Source organism: Coregonus lavaretus (genome assembly GCF_964263955.1).
Source record: "Coregonus lavaretus genome assembly, chromosome: 12".
Classification (NCBI taxonomy): domain Eukaryota; kingdom Metazoa; phylum Chordata; class Actinopteri; order Salmoniformes; family Salmonidae; genus Coregonus; species Coregonus lavaretus.
This window is the reverse complement of record NC_139999.1, coordinates 346,466-370,000: the sequence shown is the minus strand read 5'-3', so window position 1 is coordinate 370,000 and position 23,535 is coordinate 346,466.

Genomic DNA, 23,535 nt, shown 5'->3' with positions numbered 1-23,535 from the left:
GCCGTAGGCGGGCAACAACCCAGCAGCAGGACTGCTACCTCTGCCTTTGTGCAAGGAGGAGCAGGAGGAGCACTGCCAGAGCCCTGCAAAATGACCTCCAGCAGGCCACAAATGTGCATGTGTCTGCTCAAACGGTCAGAAACAGACTCCATGAGGGTGGTATGAGGGCCCGACATCCACAAGTGGGGGTTGTGCTTACAGCCCAACACCGTGCAGGACGTTTGGCATTTGCCAGAGAACACCAAGATTGGCAAATTCGCCACTGGCGCCCTGTGCTCTTCACAGATGAAAGCAGGTTCACACTGAGCACATGTGACAGACGTGACAGAGTCTGGAGACGCCGTGGAGAACGTTCTGCTGCCTGCAACATCCTCCAGCATGACCGGTTTGGCGGTGGGTCAGTCATGGTGTGGGGTGGCATTTCTTTGGGGGGCCGCACAGCCCTCCATGTGCTCGCCAGAGGTAGCCTGACTGCCATTAGGTACCGAGATGAGATCCTCAGACCCCTTGTGAGACCATATGCTGGTGCGGTTGGCCCTGGGTTCCTCCTAATGCAAGACAATGCTAGACCTCATGTGGCTGGAGTGTGTCAGCAGTTCCTGCAAGAGGAAGGCATTGATGCTATGGACTGGCCCGCCCGTTCCCCAGACCTGAATCCAATTGAGCACATCTGGGACATCATGTCTCGCTCCATCCACCAACGCCACATTGCACCACAGACTGTCCAGGAGTTGGCGGATGCTTTAGTCCAGGTCTGGGAGGAGATCCCTCAGGAGACCATCCGCCACCTCATCAGGAGCATGCCCAGGCGTTGTAGGGAGGTCATACAGGCACATGGAGGCCACACACACTACTGAGCCTCATTTTGACTTGTTTTAAGGACATTACATCAAAGTTGGATCAGCCTGTAGTGTGGTTTTCCACTTTAATTTTGAGGGTGACTCCAAATCCAGACCTCCATGGGTTAATAAATTTGATTTCCATTGATAATTTTTGTGTGATTTTGTTGTCAGCACATTCAACTATGTAAAGAAAAAGTATTTCATAAGATTATTTCATTCATTCAGATCTAGGATGTGTTAATTTAGTGTTCCCTTTATTTTTTTGAGCAGTGTATAATACATTATAAACCCTGCAAGAAATTCAAGACTCTATTATTATGGTGGGAGATTATAATACCGTTTTAAATAGCTCAATGGACCGTAAAGGAAATCACACTACAAATAATCACACTCATGCTCTTAAGGAAATCGTGAATGTCATGGATACATTAGAACTAGTAGATATATGGAGGCTTAAATATCCTGATCTAGTGAGATATACATGGCGGAGGCTCAATCAACCTAGTCGTCTTGACTTCTTTCTTATGTCATTCTCGTTGGCACCAAACGTTTAAAAAGTGTTGATAGGGGACAGAATGTGGTCGGACCATCATATAATTGGCATACACATTACTCTTACTGAATTTCCACGTGGGCGAGGATATTGGAAATGTAATCAAAGCCTATTGGATGATCACTTGTTTTTAACTAGGACAGAGGAATTTATAACTGATTCTTTCCGACATATCATAGGTATAGCAAATCCCCTTATTGTATGGGACACCTTTAAATGTGCCTTTAGAGGCCATGCAATTCAGTACTCATCTCGAAAACAAAAGCAATTTAGGTCAAAAGAGTCCATACTAACAAAGGAAATAGAAGGTCTAACAGAACAGATAGATAGCAATAAAAACTGTAACATAGAGGCTCAGAATAAATTAGAGGAAAAACAAAAAGAAATGGAGAAACTTAGTCAAGAAAGATCAAGTGTAATATATTATAAAAATAAAGCAAACTGGATGGAATATGGGGAAAAATGCACAAAATTCTTTTTTAATCTTCAACATAGGAATGCTACCAAAAATAATTTATTGAAACTGGTTACAAATGACGGAGTCACCCATGATTCACCAAATTATATTTTGAAGGAGGAAGAAAAGTACTTTAAGCATATGTTTTCGTTTCAGTCATCTCCATCTCCTCTAACTGAAGCTAATTGTAGAGATTTATTTTCTATTGATAATGTGAAATTAACAGCCATACAGAAAGACTCATGTGAAGGTGAAATTACAGAGGAGGAACTTCTGGATGCAATTAAAGACTTTAAGTCCGGGAAAACTCCAGGGTTGGATGGCATACCAGTCGAGGTATACCAAACCTTTTTTGATAGACTCAGAGAACCGTTATTAGCATGTTTTAACCACTCCTATGTAAATGGAGGGATATGGGGGATTGGAATTGATGCAGAAAATTACATTGATGGATGTTACAATCTATCTGAAATATAAAAGCTGATCTTCCCCCTAAAAAAATTTTTTTATCCTGGTCCAAACACACCAAGAAAGTCATGAAGAGGGCACGACAAAGCCTATTCCCCTCAGGAGACTGAAAATATTTGGCTCAAAAAGTTATACAGCTGCACCATCGAGAGCATCCTGACTGGTTGCATCACCACCTGGTATGGCAACTGCTTGGCCTCCGGCCGCAAGGCACTACAGAGGGTAGTGCGTACGGCCCAGTACATCACTGGGGCCAAGCTTCCTGCCATCCAGGACCTCTATACCAGGCGGTGTCAGAGGAAGGCCCTAAAAATTGCCAAAGACTCCAGCCACCCTACCGCACGGCAAGCGGTAGCTTCTACTCTCTGTTTATTATCTATGCATAGTCACTTTACCTCTACCCACATGTACATATTACCTCAATTACCTTGACTAACCTGTGCCCCCGCACATTGACTCTGTACCGGTACCCCCCTGTATATAGCCTCGCTACTGTTATTTTACTGCTGCTCTTTAATTATTTGTTATTTTTCTTAAAACTGCATTGTTGGTTAATGGCTGTAAGTAAGCATTTCACTGTAAAGTCTACACCTGTTGTATTCGGCGCATGTGACAAATACAATTTGATTTGATTTGATAATGTAGCTACCTGTATCCAGGTAATTAGTTTATTAGCCATTTACCATTGCACTGCTCCTGCTAGCACCCTTCCACTTCCACCATTATCAACCCTAGTACTACAATTCAATGCTGTGTGTGTGCTTGTGGCAATACATGAGTGACTTGAGTATGTCTCCTGCTGCGTCCCTCTGACTGGGCACCCGGGGCGATTGTCTCTTTATTAAACCGGCACTTCTGAAAGTTCACCAACCACCAGGTGGCTCTCTTTTTCACCTCGACACAATCGTTCGATATCCAGTTAGAGACGACAGTCCAGAAAGCAATCTGAAATGTATCTTATTAAAATCTTTATCCTACCAGAACCTCTGGTTTGATTCCTTGGATGGATGATCCAATGATCCAAGGAAGATATAATCCAATAATCAAAAGAAAACCTCTTAAATTATTTTTATAAAAACCGTAATCCCAGAACAACGCTAGGCTCTTTCTCAAACAATGGGCCTGCAGGCCTAATTCAAGACAACACCCACAGCCACACCCACAGCCGCACCCACAGCCGCACCCACATCCACACCCACAGCCACACCCACAGCCACAGCCACATCCACAGCCTCACCCACAGCCTTAAAGGCCTACCACACAATAGGCATTTTCAGCTCAATACATATTCTTGTCAAGTACATTAAAAACTGAAATTCATTGAGGAAAAGAATTCCTATTCTATTCCACTTCTGTCATAGTGTTTCTGTTCAGTATTTCAGTATGTTGAGTAGTTGTTTTCAGAATAAGAGTCACTATGAAGTGTTCAGTGTAGAGATAATATTCCTGCCGTTAGTTCCTGTAAGGAACCGGTCGTACCCGGAGGCTGGAGCAGGGCAGTGTGTGGGTCAGGGCAGTGTGTGGGTCAGGGTAGTGTGTGGGTCAGGGTGTGTGTGTGGGTCAGGGTGTGTGTGTGGGTCAGGGTGTGTGTGTGGGTCAGGGTAGTGTGTGGGTCAGGGTGTGTGTGTGGGTCAGGGTGTGTGTGTGGGTCAGGGTGTGTGTGTGGGTCAGGGTAGTGTGTGTGGGTCAGGGTAGTGTGTGTAGGTCAGGGTAGTGTGTGGGTCAGGGTGTGTGGGTCAGGGTGTGTGTGTGGGTCAGGGTGTGTGTGTGGGTCAGGGTGTGTGTGTGGGTCAGGGTGTGTGTGTGGGTCAGGGTGTGTGTGTGGGTCAGGGTGTGTGTGGGTCAGGGTGTGTGTGGGTCAGGGTAGTGTGTGTGGGTCAGGGTAGTGTGTGTGGGTCAGGGTAGTGTGTGGGTCAGGGTAGTGTGTGTGGGTCAGGGTAGTGTGTGTGGGTCAGGGTAGTGTGTGGGTCAGGGTAGTGTGTGGGTCAGGGTGTGTGTGGGTCAGGGTAGTGTGTGGGTCAGGGTAGTGTGGGTCAGGGTAGTGTGTGTGGGTCAGGGTATTGTGTGGGTCAGGGTGTGTGTGTGGGTCAGGGTAGTGTGTGGGTCAGGGTGTGTGTGTGGGTCAGGGTAGTGTGTGGGTCAGGGTAGTGTGTGTGGGTCAGGGTAGTGTGTGGGTCAGGGCAGTGTGTGGGTCAGGGTAGTGTGTGGGTCAGGGTGTGTGTGGGTCAGGGTAGTGTGTGGGTCAGGGTAGTGTGGGTCAGGGTAGTGTGTGTGGGTCAGGGTAGTGTGTGTGGGTCAGGGTAGTGTGTGGGTCAGGGTGTGTGTGTGGGTCAGGGTGTGTGTGTGGGTCAGGGTAGTGTGTGTGGGTCAGGGTAGTGTGTGTGGGTCAGGGTAGTGTGTGGGTCAGGGTGTGTGTGTGGGTCAGGGTGTGTGTGTGGGTCAGGGTAGTGTGTGGGTCAGGGTATTGTGTGGGTCAGGGTAGTGTGGGTCAGGGTAGTGTGTGGGTCAGGGTAGTGTGTGGGTCAGGGTAGTGTGTGGGTCAGGGTGTGTGTGGGTCAGGGTAGTGTGTGGGTCAGGGTAGTGTGGGTCAGGGTAGTGTGTGGGTCAGGGTAGTGTGTGGGTCAGGGTAGTGTGTGGGTCAGGGTAGTGTGTGGGTCAGGGTAGTGTGTGGGTCAGGGTAGTGTGTGGGTCAGGGTAGTGTGTGGGTCAGGGTGTGTGTGTGGGTCAGGGTAGTGTGTGGGTCAGGGTGTGTGTGTGGGTCAGGGTAGTGTGTGGGTCAGGGTAGTGTGTGGGTCAGGGTAGTGTGTGGGTCAGGGTAGTGTGTGGGTCAGGGTGTGTGTGGGTCAGGGTAGTGTGTGTGGGTCAGGGTAGTGTGTGGGTCAGGGTAGTGTGTGGGTCAGGGTAGTGTGTGGGTCAGGGTAGTGTGTGGGTCAGGGTGTGTGTGTGTGTGTGGGTCAGGGTAGTGTGTGGGTCAGGGTGTGTGTGGGTCAGGGTAGTGTGTGTGGGTCAGGGTAGTGTGTGTAGGTCAGGGTAGTGTGTGGGTCAGGGTGTGTGTGTGGGTCAGGGTAGTGTGTGGGTCAGGGTAGTGTGTGGGTCAGGGTAGTGTGTGGGTCAGGGTGTGTGTGGGTCAGGGTAGTGTGTGTGGGTCAGGGTAGTGTGTGTAGGTCAGGGTAGTGTGTGGGTCAGGGTGTGTGGGTCAGGGTATTGTGTGGGTCAGGGTGTGTGGGTCAGGGTAGTGTGTGGGTCAGGGTAGTGTGTGGGTCAGGGTAGTGTGTGTAGGTCAGGGCAGTGTGTGGGTCAGGGTAGTGTGTGGGTCAGGGTGTGTGGGTCAGGGTATTGTGTGGGTCAGGGTGTGTGGGTCAGGGTAGTGTGTGGGTCAGGGTAGTGTGTGGGTCAGGGTAGTGTGTGTAGGTCAGGGCAGTGTGTGGGTCAGGGTAGTGTGTGGGTCAGGGCAGTGTGTGGATCAGGGTAGTGTGTGGGTCAGGGCAGTGTGTGGGTCAGGGTAGTGTGTGGGTCAGGGTAGTGTGTGGGTCAGGGTGTGTGTGGGTCAGGGTAGTGTGTGGGTCAGGGTAGTGTGTGGGTCAGGGTGTATGTGTGGGTCAGGGTAGTGTGTGTAGGTCAGGGTGTGTGTGGGTCAGGGTGTGTGTGTGTGTGTGGGTCAGGGTATTGTGTGTGGGTCAGGGTATTGTGTGGGTCAGGGTATTGTGTGGGTCAGGGTGTGTGTGTGGGTCAGGGTATTGTGTGGGTCAGGGTAGTGTGTGGGTCAGGGTATTGTGTGGGTCAGGGTATTGTGTGGGTCAGGGTGTGTGTGTGGGTCAGGGTATTGTGTGGGTCAGGGTATTGTGTGTGGGTCAGGGTGTGTGTGTGGGTCAGGGTGTGTGTGTGGGTCAGGGTGTGTGTGTGGGTCAGGGTGTGTGTGTGTGTGTGGGTCAGGGTAGTGTGTGGGTCAGGGTAGTGTGTGGGTCAGGGTGTGTGTGGGTGTGTGGGTCAGGGTATTGTGTGGGTCAGGGTATTGTGTGTGGGTCAGGGTGTGTGTGTGGGTCAGGGTGTGTGTGGGTCAGGGTGTGTGTGTGTGGGTCAGGGTGTGTGTGGGTCAGGGTGTGTGTGTGGGTCAGGGTAGTGTGTGGGTCAGGGTAGTGTGGGTCAGGGTGTGTGTGTGGGTCAGGGTGTGTGGGTCAGGGTGTGTGTGTGGGTCAGGGTGTGTGTGTGGGTCAGGGTGTGTGTGTGGGTCAGTGTGTGTGTGGGTCAGTGTGTGTGTGGGTCAGGGTGTGTGTGGGTCAGGGTATGTGGGTGGGTCAGGGTGTGTGTGTGGGTCAGGGTGTGTGGGTCAGGGTAGTGTGTGTGGGTCAGGGTAGTGTGTGGGTCAGGGTAGTGTGTGGGTCAGGGTGTGTGTGTGGGTCAGGGTAGTGTGTGGGTCAGGGTGTGTGTGTGGGTCAGGGTGTGTGGGTCAGGGTAGTGTGTGTGGGTCAGGGTAGTTTGTGGGTCAGGGTGTGTGTGTGGGTCAGGGTAGTGTGTGGGTCAGGGTAGTGTGTGGGTCAGGGTAGTGTGTGGGTCAGGGTAGTGTGTGGGTCAGGGTAGTGTGTGGGTCAGGATGTGTGTGTGGGTCAGGGTGTGTGTGTGGGTCAGGGTGTGTGTGTGGGTCAGGGTGTGTGTGGGTCAGGGTGTGTGTGTGGGTCAGGGTAGTGTGTGGGTCAGGGTAGTGTGTGGGTCAGGGTGTGTGCGTGGGTCAGGGTAGTTTGTGGGTCAGGGTGTGTGTGTGGGTCAGGGTATTGTGTGGGTCAGTGTGTGTGTGTGTGTGTGTGTGGGTCAGGGTGTGTGTGTGTGTGGGTCAGGGTATTGTGTGGGTCAGGGTATTGTGTGTGGGTCAGGGTGTGTGTGTGGGTCAGGGTAGTGTGTGGGTCAGGGTATTGTGTGGGTCAGGGTATTGTGTGGGTCAGGGTGTGTGTGTGGGTCAGGGTATTGTGTGGGTCAGGGTAGTGTGTGGGTCAGGGTATTGTGTGGGTCAGGGTATTGTGTGTGGGTCAGGGTAGTGTGTGGGTCAGGGTGTGTGTGTGGGTCAGGGTAGTGTGTGGGTCAGGGTGTGTGTGTGGGTCAGGGTAGTGTGTGGGTCAGGGTGTGTGTGTGGGTCAGGGTAGTGTGTGGGTCAGGGTGTGTGTGTGGGTCAGGGTGTGTGTGGGTCAGGGTGTGTGTGTGTGGGTCAGGGTGTGTGTGGGTCAGGGCGTGTGTGTGGGTCAGGGTGTGTGTGTGTGGGTCAGGGTGTGTTTGTGGGTCAGGGTAGTGTGGGTCAGGGTGTGTGTGTGGGTCAGGGTGTGTGGGTCAGAGTGTGTGTTTGGGTCAGGGTGTGTGTGTGGGTCAGGGTGTGTGTGTGGGTCAGTGTGTGTGTGGGTCAGTGTGTGTGTGGGTCAGGGTGTGTGTGGGTCAGGGTATGTGGGTGGGTCAGGGTGTGTGTGTGGGTCAGGGTGTGTGGGTCAGAGTGTGTGGGTCAGGGTAGTGTGTGGGTCAGGGTGTGTGTGGGTCAGGGTAGTGTGTGGGTCAGGGTAGTGTGTGGGTCAGGGTAGTGTGGGTGGGTCAGGGTATTGTGTGGGTCAGAGTGTGTGGGTCAGGGTGTGTGTGTGGGTCAGGGTGTGTGTGTGTGTGTGTGTGTGTGTCTGGTTAATGTGCTCTGACAGTCCCACCAGAGGATTGCCTTACACAATCCCCTCTCCCCCAGAACCACCAGCCGCCCAGCACTTGATCAGGTCCAGGCCTCACTGCACTCATTCATCCCCTGGCCCAGCACGTGTGTGTTAGAGAGCTTACCTCTGCAGTAATGACAGCCCAGTGAAAGGAGACCTGTGGTGAGGCCAGATCTGTTCAAGATGGCTGCAATCAGCCGCTCACGACCGTGTCATTGCTGCTCTGCCACACACACACACACACACACACACACACACAGTTCAAAGCCATAGATGAGGGGGGTTTCCCAAACACTGCTCTGATGAATAGAAAGATATTTAACTGATGTTTTTTTTTATAGAGACGTCTAAGTAAAAGTCCATCTTAGTGTGGTAATGTATCAACGTTTTAATGTTTTATTTAACAGATCCTACAACTTTGTGAGTAACCTTGATTGTCATGGTTCTTTAATGGAAACAAATCGATTCATCCAGATTACAGTACATTCTGCCTGGTCTGCATGTTGACAGACATATAGAAAAGGCTTTGGTTTTGTCCCAATCCTTTCTCCTTTCTGCCGAAGTGTGCACTTGTTCACTTCCCTTCATGGATTTGAAAGGAAATGACTGGAAATGGAAACTCATGTCTAGCCTAAGCCTACCCCAAGCCAATGCTTTTAGACATGTGGGGAGTAGTGAACAAGTGCAGACTTCAGGAGAAAGGAGAGATTATTGGGACAAACTCAGAAGGCTTCGGGCTAAATGATGCTAACATTAAATCCATTACATCGACAGCATCTGTCTCAGTCCCCAATGTGACTCTATTCCCTATATAGTGTTAGTTTTGATAAGGGCCCTTTTGGTTGGGGTTAGCCATATAAGCCCAGGTCAAACGTAGCGCTCTATATAGGAAATAGGGTCACATTTGGGATGCAGGCACATAGTGACTGTAACACAGAGGGAAACATTACCAATAGGTTGTTAGCATATATCTAACACTATAGAGGGAAACATTACCAATAGGTTGTTAGCATATATCTAACACTACAGAGGGAAACATTACCAATAGGTTGTTAGCATATATCTAACACTATAGAGGGAAACATTACCAATAGGTTGTTAGCATATATCTAACACTGTAGCTATAAAGAGACTACGGAGATGTTAGAACAGGTTGGAAAAACAGTGTTCAATCAGCTTAGTCACTTTAGTCTGAATGATTGTGGTTTCCCCCTGCCAGTCTGCTACTGCCCTGCTACTGCCCTGCTACTGTCCTTCTGCTGCCCTGCTACTGCCCTTCTGCTGCCCTGCTGCTGCCCTGCTACTGCCCTGCTACTGCCCTGCTGCTGCCCTGCTACTGCCCTGCTACTGCCCTGCTGCTGCCCTGCTACTGCCCTGCTACTGCCCTGCTACTGCCCTTCTGCTGCCCTGCTGCTGCCCTACTGCTGCCCTGCTACTGCCCTGCTACTGCCCTGCTACTGCCCTTCTGCTGCCCTGCTGCTGCCCTTCTGCTGCCCTGCTGCTGCCCTGCTACTGCCCTGCTACTGTTCTTCTGCTGCCCTGCTACTGCCCTTCTGCTGCCCTGCTGCTGCCCTGCTACTGTTCTACTGCTGCCCTGCTGCTGCCCTTCTGCTGCCCTGCTGCTGCCCTGCTACTGCCCTGCTACTGCCCTTCTGCTGCCCTGCTGCTGCCCTTCTGCTGCCCTGCTGCTGCCCTGCTGCTGCCCTGCTGCTGCCCTACTACTGTTCTACTGCTGCCCTGCTGCTGCCCTGCTACTGTTCTACTGCTGCCCTTCTGCTGCCCTGCTGCTGCCCTTCTGCTGCCCTGCTGCTGCCCTTCTGCTGCCCTGCTGCTGCCCTACTACTGTTCTACTGCTGCCCTTCTGCTGCCCTGCTGCTGCCCTTCTGCTGCCCTGCTGCTGCCCTGCTACTGCCCTGCTACTGTTCTTCTGCTGCCCTGCTACTGCCCTTCTGCTGCCCTGCTGCTGCCCTGCTACTGTTCTACTGCTGCCCTGCTGCTGCCCTTCTGCTGCCCTGCTACTGCCCTGCTGCTGCCCTGCTACTGCCCTGCTGCTGCCCTGCTACTGCCCTTCTGCTGCCCTGCTACTGCCCTTCTGCTGCCCTGCTACTGTTCTACTGCTGCCCTGCTACTGCCCTTCTGCTGCCCTGCTACTGCCCTTCTGCTGCCCTGCTACTGCCCTTCTGCTGCCCTGCTACTGCCCTTCTGCTGCCCTGCTGCTGCCCTACTACTGTTCTACTGCTGCCCTTCTGCTGCCCTGCTGCTGCCCTTCTGCTGCCCTGCTACTGCCCTGCTGCTGCCCTGCTGCTGTTCTACTGCTGCCCTGCTACTGCCCTTCTGCTGCCCTGCTACTGCCCTTCTGCTGCCCTGCTACTGCCCTTCTGCTGCCCTGCTACTGCCCTTCTGCTGCCCTGCTACTGCCCTGCTGCTGCCCTGCTGCTGCCCTTCTGCTGCCCTGCTACTGCCCTTCTGCTGCCCTGCTACTGCCATTCTGCTGCCCTTCTGCTGCCCTTCTGCTGCCCTGCTGCTGCCCTTCTGCTGCCCTGCTACTGTTCTACTGCTGCCCTGCTGCTGCCCTTCTGCTGCCCTGATGCTGCCCTGATGCTGCCCTGATGCTGCACTTAAAATAAGGTATGTGTTTCGTGTAGGCTTACCCTGCCTGGCGTGACGTTTTGATAACCATACAAATCTCTCTTGGACAAGGGGACTTTTATCAATATATTCGCCTTTATTTACCCCCTAAAAATTAAAAGCTAATTAGATGCTAATGTGGCTATAACATGCTACAAATGCCATGATGATCTGGACGAGACTGCCGAATCGAGGCAAAGGTAAGAATCTCTGGATTAACTATCTAATGTTAGATAAATGTAGGAATTAATAAATTGGCAACATTTATTTAAAAAAAACTAGAGTCAATTAACATAATACAAAAATCCCCATCAAAATCCTTCAGTTTAAGTTAGAGATACAGTATGTTTTTTTTTGCATTGGCTGTGTCTCAATCCACTGCATCTGTCGATGTCGCACTTCCTCATCTGAGGTGAAAGGTGGCAGGAGCTAGAGCGGTGTTGAGACATCCCTCTATGGAATGGGTAGACTCTAACGAAAATGATGGTTTTGCTCTACGACCCCCACAAGTGTCATAAAATAATTAATGGAAGTATGAAGGTAGTTTTGTGCCTACCCAAAAAAGGTATAAACAGCCGTGGTCCAAAGTTTTGAGAATTACAAGTATTGGTCTTCACAAAGTTCGCTGCTTCAGTGTTATGAGATATTTTTGTCAGATGTTACTATGGTATACTGAAGTATACTTACAAGCATTCCATAAGTGTCAAAGGCTTTTATTGACAATTACATTAAGTTTATGCAAAGAGTCAATATTTGCAGTGTTGACCCTTCTTTTTCAAGACCTCTGCAATCTGCCCTGGCATGCTGTCAATTAACTTCTGGGCCACATCCTGACTGATGGCAGCCCATTCTTGCATAATCAATGCTTGGAGTTTGTCAGAATTTGTGGGTTTTTGTTTGTCCACCCGCCTCTTGAGGATCGACCACAAGTTCTCAATGGGATTAAGGTCTGGGGAGTTTCCTGGCCATGGACCCAAAATGTTGATGTTTTGTTCCCCGAGCCACTTAGTTATCACTTTTGCCTTATGGCAAGGTGCTCCATCATGCTGGAAAAGGCATTGGTCGTCACCAATGGGAGAAGTTGCTCTCGGAGGATGTGTTGGTACCATTCATTATTCATGGCTGTGTTCTTAGGCGAAATTGTGAGTGAGCCCACTCCCTTGGCTGAGAAGCAACCACAAACATGAATGGTCTCAGGTTGCTTTACTGTTGGCATGACACAGGACTGATGGTAGCGCTCACCTTGTCTTCTCCGGACAAGGTGTTTTCCGGATGCCCCAAACAATCGGAAAGGGGATTCATCAGAGAAAATTACTTTACCCCAGTTCTCAGCAGTCCAATCCCTGTACCTTTTGCAGAATATCAGTCTGTCCCTGATGTTTTTCCTGGAGAGAAGTGACTTCTTTGCTGCCCTTCTTGACACCAGGCCATCCTCCAAAAGTCTTCGCCTCACTGTGCGTGCAGATGCACTCACACCTGCCTTCTGCCATTCCTGAGCAAGCTCTGCACTGGTGGTGCCCCGATCCCGCAGCTGAATCAACTTTAGGAGACGGTCCTGGCGCTTGCTGGACTTTCTTGGGCGCCCTGACGCCTTCTTCACAACAATTGAACCTCTCTCCTTGAAGTTCTTCATGATCCGAAAAATTGTTGATTTAGGTGCAATCTTACTAGCAGCAATATCCTTGACTGTGAAGGCCTTTTTGTGCTAAGCAATGATGACGGCACGTGTTTCCTTGCAGGTAACCATGGTTAACAGAGGAAGAACAATGATTTCAAGCACTATCCTCCTTTTAAAGCTTCCAGTCTGTTATTCTAACTCAATCAGCATGACAGAGTGATCTCCAGCCTTGTCCTCGTCAACACTAGCACCTGTGTTAACGAGATAATCACTGACATGATGGCAGCTGGTCCTTTTGTGGCAGGGCTGAAATGCAGTGGAAATGTTTTTTGGGGATTAAGTTCATTTTCATGGCAAAGAGGGAATTTGCAATTAATTGCAATTCATCTGATCACTCTTCATGACATTCTGGAGTATATGCAAATTGTCATCATCAAAACTGAGGCAGCAGACTTTGTGAAAATTAGTATTTGTGTCATTCTCAAAACTTTTGACCACGACTGTACAGTGCATTCGGAAAGTATTCAGACCCCTTGACTTTTTCCACGTTTTGTTGAGTTACAGCCTTATTCTAAAATTGATTAAATAGTTTTTTTCCCCTCATCAATCTACAAGAATATCCCATAATGACAATGCAAAAACAGGTTTTTCGAAATATTTGCTAATTTATTAACAAATAAAACCTGAAAAATCACATTTACATAAGTATTCAGAACATTTACTCAGTACTTTGTTGAAGCACCTTTGGCAGCTATTACAGCCTCGAGTCTTCTTGGGTATGACGCTACAAGCTTTGCACACCTGTATTTGGGGAGTTTCTCCCATTAATCTCTGCAGATCCTCTCAAGCTCTGTCAGGTTGGATGGGGAGCCTCGCTGCACAGCTATTTTCAGGTCTCTCCAGAGATGTTCGATCAGGTTCAAGTCCGGGCTCTGGCTGGGTAACTCAAGGACACTCAGAGACTTGTCCCGAAGCCACTCCTGAGTTGTCTTGGTTGTGTACTTAGGGTTCGTTGTCCTGTTGGAAGGTGAACCTTCACCCCAGTCTGAGGTCCTGAGCACTCTGGAGCAGGTTTTCATCAAGGATCTCTCTGTACTTTGCTCCGTTTATCTTTCCCTCGATCCTGACTAGTCTCCCAGTCCCTGCCGCTGAAATACATCTGCACAGCATGATGCTGCCACCACCATGCTTCACCATAGGGATGGTGCCAGGATTCCTTCAGATATGACGCTTGGCATTCAGGCTAAAGAGTTCAACATTGGTTTCATCAGACCAGATAATCATGTTTCTCATGGTCTGAGAGTCCTTTAGGTGCCTTTTGGCAAACTCCAAGCGGTCTGTCATGTGCCTTTGACCTTTTATCTACCATAAAGGCCTGATTGGTGAAGTGCTGCAGAGATGGTTGTCCTTCTGGAAGGTTCTCCCATCTCCACAGAGGAACTCTGGAGCTCTGTCAAAGTGACCATTGGGTTCTTGGTCACCTCCCTGACCAAGGCCCTTCTCCCCAATTGCTCCATTTGGCCGGGCGGCCAGCTCTAGGAAGAGTCTTGGTGGTTCCACATTTCTTCCATTTAAGAATGATGGAGGCCGCTGTGTTCTTAGGGACCTTCAATGCTGCAGACATTTTTTGGTACCCTTCCCCAGATCTGTGCCTCGACACAATCCTTTCTCTGAGCTCTGCGGACAATTCCTTTGACCTCATTGCTTGGCTTTTCTCTGACATGCACTGTCAACTGTGGGACCTTATATAGACAGCTGTGTTCCTTTCCAAATCATGTCCAATCAATTGAATTTACCACAGGTGGACTCCAATGAAGTTGTAGAAACATCAAGGATGATCAATGGAAACATGATGCACCAGAGCTCAATTTTGAGTCTCATAGCAAAGGGTCTGAATACTTATGTAAATAAGGTATTTCTGTTTTTTATTTTTAATACATTAGCAAACATTTCTAAAAACCTGTTTTAGCTTTCTCATTATGGGGTACTGTGTGTAGATTGATGAGGAAAAACAATTATTTAATCCATTTTAGAATAAGGCTGTAACGCAACAAAATGTGGAAAAAGTCATTGGGTCTGAATACTTTCCGAATCCACTGTATACAGTACCAGTCAAAAGTTTGGACACACCCACTCATTCAAGGGTTTTTCTTTATTTTTACTATTTTCTACATTGAATAATAATAGTGAAGACATCAAAACTATGAAAAAACACATATGCAATCATGTAGTAACCAAAAAAGTGTTCAACAAATCAAAATATATTTTAGATTTGAAATTCTTCAAAGTAGCCACCCTTTGCCTTGATGACAGCTTTGCACACTCTTGGCATTCTCTCAACCAGCTTCATGATGTAGTCACCTGGAATGCATTTCAATTAAAAAGGTGTGCCTTGTTAAAAGTTAATTTGTGGAATTTCTTTCCTTCTTAATGCGATTGAGCCAATCAGTTGTGTTGTGACAAGGTAGGGGTGGTGTACAGAAGATAGCCCGATTTGGTAAAAGAACAAGTCCATATTATGGCAAGAACAGCTCAAATAAGCAAAGAGAAATGACAGTCCATCATAACTTTAAGACATGAAGGTCAGTCAATCCAGAAAATGTCAAGAACTTTGAATGTTTTTTCAAGTGCAGTTGCAAAAATCATCAGACGCTATGATGAAACTGGCTCTCATGAGGACCGCCACAGGAAAAGAAGACCCAGAGTTACCTCTGACGCAGAGGATAAGTTCATTAGAGTTAACTGCACCTCAGAATGCAGCCAAAATAAATGCATCACAGAGTTCAAGTAACAGACACATCTCAACATCAACTGTTCAGAGGAGGCTTTGTGAATTAGGCCTTCATGGTCGAATTGCTGCAAAGAAACCACTACTAAAGGCCACCAATAAGAAGAAGAGACTTGCTTGGGCCAAGAAACACGAGCAATGGACATTAGAACGGTGGAAATCTGTCCTTTGGTCTGATTAGTCCAAATTTGATATTTTTGGTTCCAACCGCCGTGTCTTTGTGAGACGCAGAGTAGGTGAATGGATGACCTCCGCATGTGTGGTTCCCACCGTGAATCAAATCAAATCAAATTTTATTTGTCACATGTGCCGAATACAACAGGTGTAGAACTTACAGGGAAATGCTTACTTACAAGCCATTAACCAACAATGAAGTTTTAAGAAAGAATACCAAAAAAAATAACAGCAGTAAAAATAACAATGGCGAGGCTATATACAGAGGGTATCGGTACCAAGTCAATGTTCGGGGGCACCGATTAGTCGAGGTAATTGAGGTAATATGTACATGTAGGTAGAGTTATTAAAGTGGGGGGGGGGGGGGGGCAATGTAAATAGTCTGGGTAGCCATTTGATTAGATGTTCAAGAGTCTTATGGCTTGTGGGTAGAAGCTGTTTAGAAGCCTCTTGGACCTAGACTTGGCGTTGTGGTACCGCTTGCCATGTGGAAGCAGAGAGAACAGTCTATGACTAGGGTGGCTGGAGTCGTCAACAATTTTTAGGGCCTTCCTCTGACACCGCCTGGTATAGAGGTCCTGGATGGCAGGAAGCTTGGCCCCAGTGATGTACTGGGCCGTACGCACTACCCTCTGTAGTGCCTTGCGGTCGGAGGCCGAGCAGTTGCCATACCAGGCGGTGATGCAACCAGTCAGGATGCTCTCGATGGTGCAGCTGGAGAACCTTTTGAGGATCTGAGGACCCATGCCAAATCTTTTCAGTCTCCTTAGGGGGAATAGGTTTTGTCGTGAACTCTTCAAGACTGTTGGGTGCGCTTGGACCTTGTAAGTTTGTTGGTGATGTGGACACCCAAGGAACTTGAAGCTCTCAACCTGCTCCACTACAGCCCAGTCGATGAGAATGGGGGCGTGCTAGGTCCTTTTCTTTTTCCTGTAGTCCACAATCATCTCCTTTGTCTTGATCACGTTGAGGGAGAGGTTGTTGTCCTGGCACCACACGGCCAGGTTTCTGACCTCCTCCCTATAGGCTGTCTCGTCGTTGTCGGTGATCAGGCCTACCACTGATGTATCATCGGCAAACTTAATAATGGTGTTGGAGTCGTGACCTGGCCATGCAGTCATGAGTGAACAGGGAGTACAGGAAGGGACTGAGCACGCACCCCTGAGGGGCCCCCGGGTTTAGGATCAACGTGGCAGATGTTTTGTTACCTACCCTTACCACATGGGGGCGGCCCGTCAGGAAGTCCAGGATCCAGTTGCAGAGGGAGGTGTTTAGTCCCAGGGTCCTTAGCTTAGTGATGAACTTTGAGGGCACTATGGTGTTGAGCGGTGAGCTATAGTCAATTAATAGCATTCTCACGTAGGTGTTCCTTTTGTCCAGGTGGGAAAGGGCAGTGTGGAGCGCAATAGAGATTGCATCAACTGTGGAACTGTTGGGGCGGTATGCAAATTGGAGTGGGTCTAGGGTTTCTGGGATAATGGTGTTGATGTGAGCCATGACCAGCCTTTCAAAGCACTTCATTACTACAGATGTGAGCGCTACGGGTCGGTAGTCATTTGGACAGGTTACCTTAGTGTTCTTGGGCACAGGGACTATGGTGGTCTGCTTGAAACATGTTGGTATTACAGACTCAGACAGGGAGAGGCTGAAAATGTCAGTGAAGACACTTGCCAGTTGGTCAGCGCATGCTCGGAGTACACGTCCTGATAATCCGTCTTGCCCTGCGGCCTTGTGAATGTTAACCTGTTTAAAGGTCTTACTCACATCGGCTACGGAGAGCATGATCACACAGTCATCCGGAACAGCTGATGCTCTCATGCATGTTTCAGTGTTACTTGCCTCGAAGCGAGCATAGAAGTACTTTGGCTCGTCTGGTACGCTCGTGTCACTGGGCAGCTCGCGGCTGTGCTTCTCTTTGTAGTCTGTAATAGTTTGCAAGCCCTGCCACATCTGACGAGCGTCGGAGCCGGTGTAGTACGATTCAATCTTAGTCCTATATTGAATCCTATATTGAATCTTTGCCTGTTTGATGGTTTGTCAGAGGGCATAGCGGGATTTCTTATAAGCTTCCGGGTTAGTGTCCCGCTCCTTGAAAGCGGCAACTCTACCCTTTTGCTTAGAGTGGATGTTGCCTGGCTTCTGGTTGGGGTATGTACGTACAGTTACTGTTTTTTATTTTTTATTTTATTTCACCTTTATTTAACCAGGTAAGCCAGTTGAGAACAGGTTCTCATTTACAACTGCGACCTGGCCAAGATAAAGCAAAGTAGTGCAATAAAAACAACACAGAGTTACATATGGGGTAAAAAAAAAAACATAAAGTCAGAAATACAACAGAAAATATATATACAGTGTGTGCAAATGTAGCAAGTTATGGAGGTAAGGCAATAAATAGGCTATAGTGCAGAATAATTACAATAGTATTAACACTGGAATGCTAGATGTGCAAGAGATTATGTGCAAATAGAGATACTGGGGTGCAAAAGAGCAAAATAAATAACAATATAGGGATGAGGTAGTTGGGTGGGCTAATTTCAGATGGGCTGTGTACAGGTGCAGTGATCGGTAAGGTGCTCTGACAACTGATGCTTAAAGTTATTGAGGGAGATAAGAGTCTCCAGCTTCAGAGATTTTTGCAATTCGTTCCAGTCATTGGCAGCAGAGAACTGGAAGGAATGGCGGCCAAAGGAGGTGTTGGCTTTGGGAATGACCAGAGAGATATACCTGCTGGAGCGCAGACTACGGGTGGGTGCTGCTATGGTGACCAATGAGCTAAGATAAGGCGGGGATTTGCCTAGCAGTGATTTATAGATGGCCTGGAGCCAGTGGGTTTGACAACAAACATGTAGTGAGGACCAGCCAACAAGAGCGTACAGGTCACAGTGGTGGGTAGTGTATGGGGCTTTGGAGACAAAACGGATGGCACTGTGATAGACTACATCCAATTTGCTGAGTAGAGTGTTGGAGGCTATTTTGTAAATGACATCGCCGAAGTCAAGGATCGGTAGGATAGTCAGTTTTACGAGGGCATGTTTGGCAGCATGAGTGAAGGAGGCTTTGTTGCGAAATAGGAAGCCGATTCTAGATTTAACTTTGGATTGGAGATTCTTTATGTGAGTCTGGAAGTTGTACTGTGGGGACGACGTCATCGATGCACTTATTGATGAAGCCATTGACTTGATGTGGAGTACTCCTCAATGCCATCGGAAGAATCCCGGAACATATTCCACTCTGTGCTAGCAAAACAGTCCTGTAGCTTAGCATCTGCTTCATCTGAACACTTTTTTATTGACCAAGTCCTGCTTTAGTTTTTGCTTGTAAGCAGGAATCAGGAGGATAGAATTATGGTCAGATTTGCCAAATGGAGGGCGAGGGAGAGCTTTGTACGCATATCTGTGTGTGGAGTAAATGTGGTCTAGAGTTTTTTTTCCCTCTGGTTGCACATTTAACGTGCTGGTAGAAATGAGGTAAAACAGATTTAAGTTTTCCTGCATTAAAGTCCCTGACCACTAGGAGCGCCGCCTCTGGATGAGCGTTTTCATGTTTGCTTATGGCCGTATACATTTCATTCAGCTCACTCATGGCCGTAAACAGTTAATTGAGTGCTGTCTTAGTGCCAGCATCGGTTTGTGGTGGTAAATAGACAGCTACGAAGAAAATAGATGAAAACTCTCTTGGTAGATAGTGTTGTCTACAGCTTATCATGAGATACTCTACTTCAGGCGAGCAAAACCTCGAGACTTCCTTAGATATCGTGCACCAGCTTTTGTTTACATTTGTTCCACCCCTGGTCTTAACAGAGACTGCTGATCTATCCTGCCTATACAGTTGTATCGACCACTGTTGTGTCGTCGGCAAACTTAATGATGGTGTTGGAGTCGTGCCTGGCCATACAGTCATGGGTGAACAGAGAGTACAGGAGGGGACTGAGCACGCACCCCTGAGGGGCCCCCGTGTTGAGGATCAGTGTGGCAGAAGTGTTGTTACCTACCCTTACCACCTGGGGGCGGCCCGTCAGGAAGTCCAGGATCCAGTTGCAGAGGGAGGTGTTTAGTCCCAGGATCCTTAGCTTAGTGATGAGCTTAGAGGGCACTATGGTGTTGAATGCTGAGCTGTAGTCAATGAATAGCATTCTCACGTAGGTGTTCCTCTTGTCCAGGTGGGAAAGGGCAGTGTGGAGTGCAATAGAGATTTTATGATCTGTGGATCTGTTGGGGCGGTATGCAAATTGGAGTGGGTCTAGGGTTTCTGGGATAATGGTGTTGATGTGAGCCATGACCAGTGTGACGACCCTCCCACTCTGTCTGCCGTATTCTCTCTTTGCTCTTGTTTCCTTATTAGGATGCCGGTGGGCGGAGTTGGGAGGGTCGTCAGCTACATGGGAAACACCTGGGCCGGGTGTGTCCCAGCATAAATGGACCTCTTCCACATTCATGAAAGAGACTCTCTCCAGGCAGATACTTTGACTTTGGTTGTTGTATTTTTGTGGTATTTTTGGTTGTTTGCTTTGGCACTTCTCAACACTTTTCCATATTACATTTATGCAAGCAAACACTCACTTACACTACTGATTACTGATTACACACCCCATTGTTATTTCAGTTAGTTTACTTTAGTTCATAAATATATACTTTAAGTATTCCTTGTCTCCACGTGTCTCCCTTTTGTTACGAACTTGAGCCGGTTCGTGACAAGTGGGGGTTCGTCCGGGATCTTGAACTGGTTGTGTTTGGGAGAACGTGGAGTTAATGTCCAATTCTGTAGGTTTTTTTTTGTAAATTTTGTTAGTTTGTTTGAGTTTGATAGGCCCAGTATTGGTTTCCTTTGGGTTGTGTACTACGTTGGAGAGAGTACATTGGTTAGTTTCCAGTCCCTGCCCAGCCTGGAAACTCTTGCTCTACTCGCTGTTGGGGCATCGGTCTGAGGAGGTGAGTACAATCGGCTGTGTACCTCAGTGGGAGATTGGGTAGGGTAGTGACATTTTCTACCCGGAGTTATAGCTTTTTCCCCTGATAGGCTTAGTGACGTGTTCTGTTTTGGGATACGTTGGGCATGGTTAAATGTTTGTTATTTTTGTGTGGTGTCTGTGGACTGAGCAGTTGTCTCGGGGGCACATCCGTGGCTTGGTGGAATCTACCAGCGTGCTGGGGGGTTTAATTCCTTGCCAGTGGGCTACAGTGCGTAATTACCCACCGCGAATCTGCACGAAGACTAGGGTTGAGTTATTGTAGGTTATGGGTAAGCTCCATATCCCAGCTCTCTTCTGTGGTGCTCGGTGTGATTGTCATTTCTCTTGTGTCTGGTGTGCTCAGCAGAGGGGTTGAGCAAGATTATTATGATATATATATATATTTTTTTTTTCCTGATTATGGCGTCTAATGTAGACGAGTTCATTCGCTTTCCATCAGAAGAACTGTTAGAATTATGTACTAAAGAACAGCTGTTGAAGGTTGCTGAACACTACAAGGTTGAAATTAGTGATAAACGCCAAAAAAATTCTATTAGGTTAATATTGAAGGCCAATTTGATGGAGAGTGGTATTCTGGATGTTACCACTGGGGCAGCCTCTGCTGAGGACACATTGTCTCCCCGATATGTTACAATGACCGCTCCATCGGTTAGTCATAGTAGTCTTCTTTTTGAACAGCAGAAAGAACTGCTTCTGTTACAGCTAGAGCATGAACAAAATGGACAAAGAGCTAAAATGGAGCATGATCGTGTAAAATATGAAAGGGAATTGGAATTTAAACAGGATATGGAGCGTGCTAAAATCAAGCTGCAACAAGAGCGACTAGAGTTGGTTAGGGAAGGAAAGCTCTCAGGGGAGAGTTTGCTCTGGGAAGGTGACCCAGAGTTACCTAGGGGTCGTTCCTCTTTTGGTCGTAATCCAGACACATTTGATATTGTTGGGAATTTACGGTTGTTGCCCCAGTTTAATGAAAAGGACCCGGAGACATTCTTTTCGTTGTTTGAGCGTGTTGCTGACGCTAGGAGTTGGCCTGATTCTGATCGCACTTTGATGTTGCAGTGTGTGCTGACTGGTAAAGCGCAAGAAGCATATTCAGCTCTTAGTGTAGCAGACAGTGTTAGTTATGAGAAGGTTAAAACGGCTGTGTTACAGAGTTATGAATTGGTCCCTGAGGCTTACCACCAACGATTTAGAACTTTAAAAAGGGATGATCAGCAGACTCATGTTGAGTTTGCGTGAATATTATCTTCACAGTTCAATCGCTGGTGTTCTGCCTCTGCAGTTATGACTTTCCAAGGGCTGTGTGATCTGATTATGTTAGAACAATTTAAGGACACAATCCCTGATCGTATAGCGACGTACATTAACGAACGAAAAATAAAGACTGTCGCTGAAGCTGCGGTTTTGGCAGATGAATATGTGTTGACTCACAAAAATGTTTTTGCAGAACCCCGTATTCGGAGTGAGTGGGGGCGTTCGCAGAGATTTGGGCCTCGCTCGCCGAGATACTTCGGTTCCCGGGCAGAGTTTCATTCAACTGTTTGCTTTGGCACTTCTCAACACTTTTCCATATTACATTTATGCAAGCAAACACTCACTTACACTACTGATTACTGATTACACACCCCATTGTTATTTCAGTTAGTTTACTTTAGTTCATAAATATATACTTTAAGTATTCCTTGTCTCCACGTGTCTCCCTTTTGTTACGAACTTGAGCCGGTTCGTGACACCAGCCTTTCAAAGCACTTCATGGCTACAGACGTTAGTGGGACAGGTCGGTAGTCATTTAGGCAGGTTATCATAGAGTCCTTGGGCACGGGGACTATGGTGGTCTGCTTGAAACATGTTGGTATTACAGACTCAGTCAGGGACATGTTGAAAATGTCAGTGAAGACACTTGCCAGTTGGTCAGCACATGGTCGGAGTACACGTCCATCTGGTTTGGTTCCATCATTTGTTTTTCAACAGGACAATGACCCAACATACCTCCAGGCTGCATAAGTAAACAAAAAAAGTAGCCACCCTTTGCCTTGATGACAGCTTTGCACACTCTTGGCATTCTCTCAACCAGCTTCATGAGGTAGTCACCTGGAATGCATACTCAATGGCGCCGGAGGGGATGGCTGCCGTTTTATGGACTCTTAACCAACCGTCCTATTTTGTTTTTTCGCATTGTTTGTAACTTATTTTGTACATAATATTGCTGCTACCGTCTCTTATCACCGAAAAGAGCTTCTGGACATCAGAACTGCGATTACTCACCTTGAACTGGACGAATAATTTTTATTTAATGAGTCGGATGAGAGGGTTTGCTCCAGACACCTGACAGGGCCCTCATCCCCGTCATTCTCAGTAGGAGAGCTGAACAAACTGCTATAGAGATGGAAGAGTAGAAACCTGCCAAAAATCCAATCCCTCCTAGACAACTTCCTGAACAAAATGTTTCCCTGCAATAGTGAAGGCATAAACTTAGCAGTAGGAAGCATGAACAGTATATTTGACCTATCAGCTAACATATCACATTTAAACTCAAGCAGAAAACCTAAGAAAACTAACAATGAGAAATGGTTTGATGAAGAATGCAAACACCATAGAAAGAAATTGAGAAACCTATCCAACCAAAAACACAAAAAACCTGAGCCTACGCCTTCACTATAGTGAAACACTAAAACAATACAGAAATACACAAAGAAGAAAGAAGGAACAGCACGTCAGAAATCATTATGATTGAAGAATCCATAGAATCAAATCACTTCCTCATTGCCTGCGTCCGTAATGGGTCCGCGGTCAAACGACCACCCCTCATCACTGTCAAACGTTCCCTAAAACACTTCAGCGAGCAGGCCTTTCTAATTGACCTGCCCCGGGTATCCTGGATAGATATTGACCTCATTCCGTTAGTAGAGGATGCCTGGATGTTCTTCAAAAGTGCTTTCCTCTCCATCTTAAAAAAGCATGCCCCATTCAAAATAATCAGAACTAAGAACAGATATAGCCCCTGGTTCACCCCAGATTTGACTACCCTTGACCAGCACAAAAACATCCTGTGGCATGCGTACTACATTAGCATCGAACAGCCCCCGCGATATGCAACTTTTCAGTGAAGTCAGGAACCAATATACACAATCAGTTAGGAAAGCAAAGGCTAACTTTCTCAAACAGAATGTTGCATCCTGTAGGACTAACTACAAAAAGTTTTGGGACACTGTAAAGTCTATGGAAAATAAGAGAACCTCCTCCCAGCTGCCCACTGCACTGAGGCTAGGAAACACGATCACCACCGATAAATCTAGGATAATCGAGAATTTCAATAAGCATTTTGCTACGGCTGGCCATGCTTTCCACCTGGCTACTCCTACC